A 5,894-nucleotide genomic window follows, 5' to 3' on the forward strand; every position below is an offset into this window, starting at 1 on the left:
AAGCATCTATATCTCTCTCTATCAATTGAGTCCAGCGTTGCCAGGCGGAGGAATTCGTAACTATTACAGAAGCTGACTATATACCAGTGGCACAAAAAGGTGCAACTGGAAGGGAGCAATACGGGAGGATAGCAGCGACGCAGGAATAAATCCATTTCCTCATGTTAAGAGATAGGAGCTCGCTGCCATATGCTCAATGTTACTGCTTCCAGTGGCAACGCTCACTTTAACTGGAAATGTAAATCACTCTCTTTCTTTCAGTTTTTTTATTGATTTTTTTAAAGAAATGCATCAATACTGTTTTGAGGTCAAGAGAAAATGTTTATTTTTTTACTGATACACTACTTTAATACCTAAAAATATATTTAGTATTTAAAAAATATCCGGTTGCACAACCATGCAACATATAGTACCAGCCGCCGCTGTTTTTTACTACAACTCAATTTTCCACACAAATCAGAGAGCATGGAAATTTGGCACAAAATCTTTCGCTTCCTTCTAACACACCACGGCGCTACAATCGGACCAGAAATGCTGGGGAAAATGCTAGGAAATGGAGCAGGTTCTATCGACAAGAAAAGCCGTAAGATAAGACATTGCATGGGAAGCATTTATCGTAGCATTTCTCATAGCGAAAATCGTATCATTGATACCATACCGTGTAAAGTAGCAAATACTATAGCATTTCCTATGCCATGCCATATCCTATGGCATTTCTTCTCGATAAAACCTGCTCTATTTCGTAGCATTTTCCCCAGCATTTCTGGTCCTATTGCACCGTCGTGGTGTGTTAACAGGAAGCGAAAGATTTAGCGCCAAATATCCATGCTCTTTGTTTTGTATGGGAAATTGAATTGTAGTAAAGAAAAACGAGTTGGAGTAGGGATGCTCTTTGCCCACATACTTCTTTGTGGTTTTTGTTTTTAAATATAACCGACGAGAACTGTTGTTACAACCACTATAGTTTTAGCTACCTCATGCTTTAGTTCCGGAGCCATAATTGAGCTCTTCTCCAGTGATTTGTTTGCTACATCACGACAAATTGCTTATCAAAATGCTACCGTGTAAAAGAACCATATGCTTTTGATGTCACAGAATATTATACGAGATTTTTGGGGCACCACATCTTCTACGAGAAATGCTATGATAAATGTTTTCGTCTAAAACTAGCCTAATACAGAAGAATGTTTTTAATTTGAAGTCCAAGTGGACATGAAAAAGCTGGACATGAAAAAATTCGAATTATCCAAAAAGAAAAAAAAATGCATTGCTAAACACCTAAGCAACAAAACTACTGTACATGGAAAAAGTAGCATGCAGTAATAAATACGCAGTAACAAAAAGTAATATGGGGCCTTATACAGAGTCGTTTTGAAGTGCGATTAGTGCTATACTAACGAGTTCGACTAACATAAGTCTCCTGCAGTAGTCAGAAGTTTAGTATGACGCTAATAAAACGTCAAAACGACTCTGCATAAGGCGGATGGAATTTAACTTTACGGAAGCATATTATTATTTGCGTGAAACAATACCACAAACTAACGACATCTACTAATAAATAAATTAAAACACACGTATCATGGAAAAGTGCAATATGATATACAGAAACCCACATACATGAGTAATAACCTTAGTTATCTATTCTCACTTAAAGAAGTCTATGATATTCGTTTGGTTTAGCGTACACTACCAACTAAACCTTCAATTTCATTTAATGCGTGGAATACGTTCTGTGGCATTCAATAGATCATCAGATTCAAAATTTTTAACAATTTCGGAAGGTTTAGACCGGGTTCTTTGCTTCTTCACCGGTTTCGTCCTTATCATCATCACCACTATTATCATCAGATAGATTGTGTTGTGTGTCACTCTTTCCTACGACACCTGCGTGCAGTTAGCCCCCCCTCATGCTAAATTTAAAATTATTTTTATGTCAATCGTTTGATCATCGTTTGATCAGGTATGATCAACAATTTTTAACGTTTGATCAGCTTTACTAACAGAAATATAAGCGATATTTAGTAGGGGGGGGCTAACTACACGCTAGCCCCCCCTTCACGTCAGATTCGAAATTTTTTGATGTCAATCGTTTGATCATCGTTTGATCAGGTTTGATCAACAATTTTCAACGTTTGATCAACTTTAGTAACAGAGATATAAGGGTTCCAAAATGGGGGGCCAGCCCCCCCTTCACCTCCGATTCGACTTTTTGTTATGTCAATCGTTTGATCAGGTATGATCAACAATTTTTAACGTTTGATCAGCTTTACTAACAGAAATATAAGCGATATTTAGTAGGGGGGGCTAACTACACGCTAGCCCCCCCTTCACGTCAGATTCGAAATTTTTTGATGTCAATCGTTTGATCATCGTTTGATCAGGTTTGATCAACAATTTTCAACGTTTGATCAACTTTAGTAACAGAGATATAAGGGTTCCAAAATGGGGGGCCAGCCCCCCCTTCACCTCCGATTCGACTTTTTCTTATGTCAATCGTTTGATCATCGTTTGATCAGGTATGATCAACAATTTTTAACGTTTGATCAGCTTTACTAACAGAAATATAAGCGATATTTAGTAGGGGGGGCTAACTACACGCTAGCCCCCCTTCACGTTAGATTCGAAATTTTTTGATGTCAATCGTTTGATCATCGTTTGATCAGGTTTGATCAATAATTTTCAACGTTTGATCAACATTAGTAACAGAGATATAAGGGTTCCAAAATGGGGGGCCAGCCCCCCCTTCACCTCCGATTCGACTTTTTCTTATGTCAATCGTTTGATCATCGTTTGATCAGGTATGATCAACAATTTTTAACGTTTGATCAGCTTTACTAACAGAAATATAAGCGATATTTAGTAGGGGGGGCTAACTACACGCTAGCCCCCCCTTCACGTCAGATTCGAAATTTTTTGATGTCAATCGTTTGATCATCGTTTGATCAGGTTTGATCAACAATTTTCAACGTTTGATCAACATTAGTAACAGAGATATAAGGGTTCCAAAATGGGGGGCCAGCCCCCCCTTCACCTCCGATTCGACTTTTTCTTATGTCAATCGTTTGATCATCGTTTGATCAGGTATGATCAACAATTTTTAACGTTTGATCAGCTTTACTAACAGAAATATAAGCGATATTTAGTAGGGGGGCTAACTACACGCTAGCCCCCCCTTCACGTCAGATTCGAAATTTTTTGATGTCAATCGTTTGATCATCGTTTGATCAGGTTTGATCAACAATTTTCAACGTTTGATCAACTTTAGTAACAGAGATATAAGGGTTCCAAAATGGGGGGCCAGCCCCCCCTTCACCTCCGATTCGACTTTTTGTTATGTCAATCGTTTGATCATCGTTTGATCAGGTATGATCAACAATTTTTAACGTTTGATCAGCTTTACTAACAGAAATATAAGCGATATTTAGTAGGGGGGGCTAACTACACGCTAGCCCCCCCCTTGACGTCAGATTCGAAATTTTTTGATGTCAATCGTTTGATCATCGTTTGATCAGGTTTGATCAACAATTTTCAACGTTTGATCAACTTTAGTAACAGAGATAAAAGGGTTCCAAAATGGGGGCCAGCCACCCTTCACCTCCGATTTGATCTTTGCTTATGTCAATCGTTTGATCATCGTTTGATCAGGTGTGATCAACAATTTTTAACGTTTGATCAGCTTTACTAACATAAATATAAGCAATATTTAGTAGGGGGGGCAAACTACAAGCTAGCCCCTCCTTCACGTCAGATTCGAAATTTTTTGATGTCAGTCGTTTGATCATCGTTTGATCAAATTTGATCAACAATTTTCAAAGTTTGACAACTTTTACTAGCAGAGAAAGAAGGGTTAAAAGAAAATGGGGCGCCAGCCCCTTCCCTTACACCTCCGATTTGGTGTTTTCTTATTTCAGTTGTTTTATCTACGTTTATTCAGGTTTGAACAACAATTGATAACGTTTGATTAACTTTATTGCAGAGACTTGTAACACTGCTAGAAATAAACAACTATTAAGTGTATTTAAGTGTATTTTAATTGTCTTCTCAAACAATGAATAAGAATGTGTAATAGAAAGGGAACAATTACATAAAAACCCTTTGGCTGAAATGCTGGGCTTCGCATGGTAAGAATAATATTTATGCAAAATCTTTAAAAGGAAGGAAATGCGTGACTTATATAATCGAATTAAATATATAAACACTATTAAACGTTTAATAAAGGTCCGTCAACTTGGAGTCCGAAATCGACAAATCATGTATTAAACATGTTCATAATTTTGTACACATTTTGTACATCTTTTAAAAACATTTGTACACCCATGTGTTTCCAGAAATTTGCGATCAAAATTCCGCACTCCAACTTGACGTTCGAGTGCGGAATCACCATATTCGAGATTTAGGTAGCTAAAAATAATATGCGAATTTCGTACAATTTTGTAGGTCCCTCCTCATATAACCTCGCTGCTGAAAGAACGTTAAACTCAAAATCAACTAAACTCAAATAATTTTGTTCACTCCTGTGTTTCCAGAAAATTAGCTCTAAAATTTCGAACTCAACCATCAACTTGGAGTGCGGAATCTTCATACCGATGACTTAAGTAAAGAAAAATAATGTATGAAGTTTGTACACTTTTGCACAACTTTTTAAAAAAATTGTGGCCTCCCAGTATTTCGAGAAAATTGACCTTAAACTTACGCAATCTACCATGAACAAACAATCAACTTACGTGTCTGATGTTGGTCCCTTACCTCTCCCAAATTACACCAAACGTCGTCCATCGGAAGTGCATCGTTAGTGCACATTAGTGTACTAAGAACTAACGTTAGAGCTATCAGAGTTTACGAGTTTTTGAAGATTTTTGGTGGGGGTCTTTCTTCATATGAAGTTTGCTCGCTACCCGTCTTTATGCAGACAGATTTTCACCAAACTTATCACATCATTAGTACATTATTAGTGCACTAAAACGCACTAAGCACCAAGGTTAGTATTACCCTATTGTGGGACATATTCAAGATTTTCGGTGGGTGGTCCGACTTCAGAAATATCAAATTTCATACTAACTGACATAGATAGGTTACATGGGTTAACGGCAATCGTAAGTGCATCGTTAGTTCTCTTAAACGCACTGAGCACTAATGTTAGCGTTACCATATTTTGGGATTTATTCAAGATATTTGGTGTGTGGGGGGGGGAACAATTTCAGAAATCAAATTCCATACAAACTGTTTTTTTTCTAGAAGTACTAATGATGCACTAACGAATTGCACAATTTTTTTCATTAGTGCTTGAAGTGTGGGCAAGTTCATCATGACCCCAATGATATTTTACTTGTAGGACATACACTAATGAACCACTAACGTTAGGGGTTGTTGCACTAAGAACCAGTAACGATGCACCAATGATTTTGTGATAGTGTTCCAGATTCAATTACAATGTTAAAGCATTCATCGACTCACGCGGAATTATTGCATTCTACAAGTGGAAATTTGTATTTATTATTATTATTTTAATGAAGATAAAAGAAAACCGGTTCTAGATGTTTCTATTTCTGACACACTGCTGATCTTTGTTTCATCCACCTGGGTCAAAGTGACTAGCATAAAAAAAGGGTGTGAGGAACCCTCTGCTTGGGTGCCATGACAGTGAGAACGGCTTGCATTGTTTTTTTATCTCTTCCAGGGGTAGCCACGGGGGGCTCCCAACGGGGCCAGCCCCCCAAATGACTTCCTTCCCCCCCCCCAAACGACAGCTTTAATGTTTATATATAAATAATTTTCCGTTTCTCTTCATCAGATTTCCTTCAAACTTGGCACTTATATACAAGACCGAAAATAAATCGACACGTATTTGTTGTTTCTTTCGGGAAATAGGTTGAAGGGGCAAAGGGCCCCTTTTC

The sequence above is a fragment of the Thermobia domestica genome, chromosome 1 (genome assembly GCF_964235325.1).
Source record: "Thermobia domestica chromosome 1, izTheDome1.hap1.1, whole genome shotgun sequence".
In the NCBI taxonomy this organism is placed as follows: Eukaryota; Metazoa; Arthropoda; class Insecta; order Zygentoma; family Lepismatidae; genus Thermobia; species Thermobia domestica.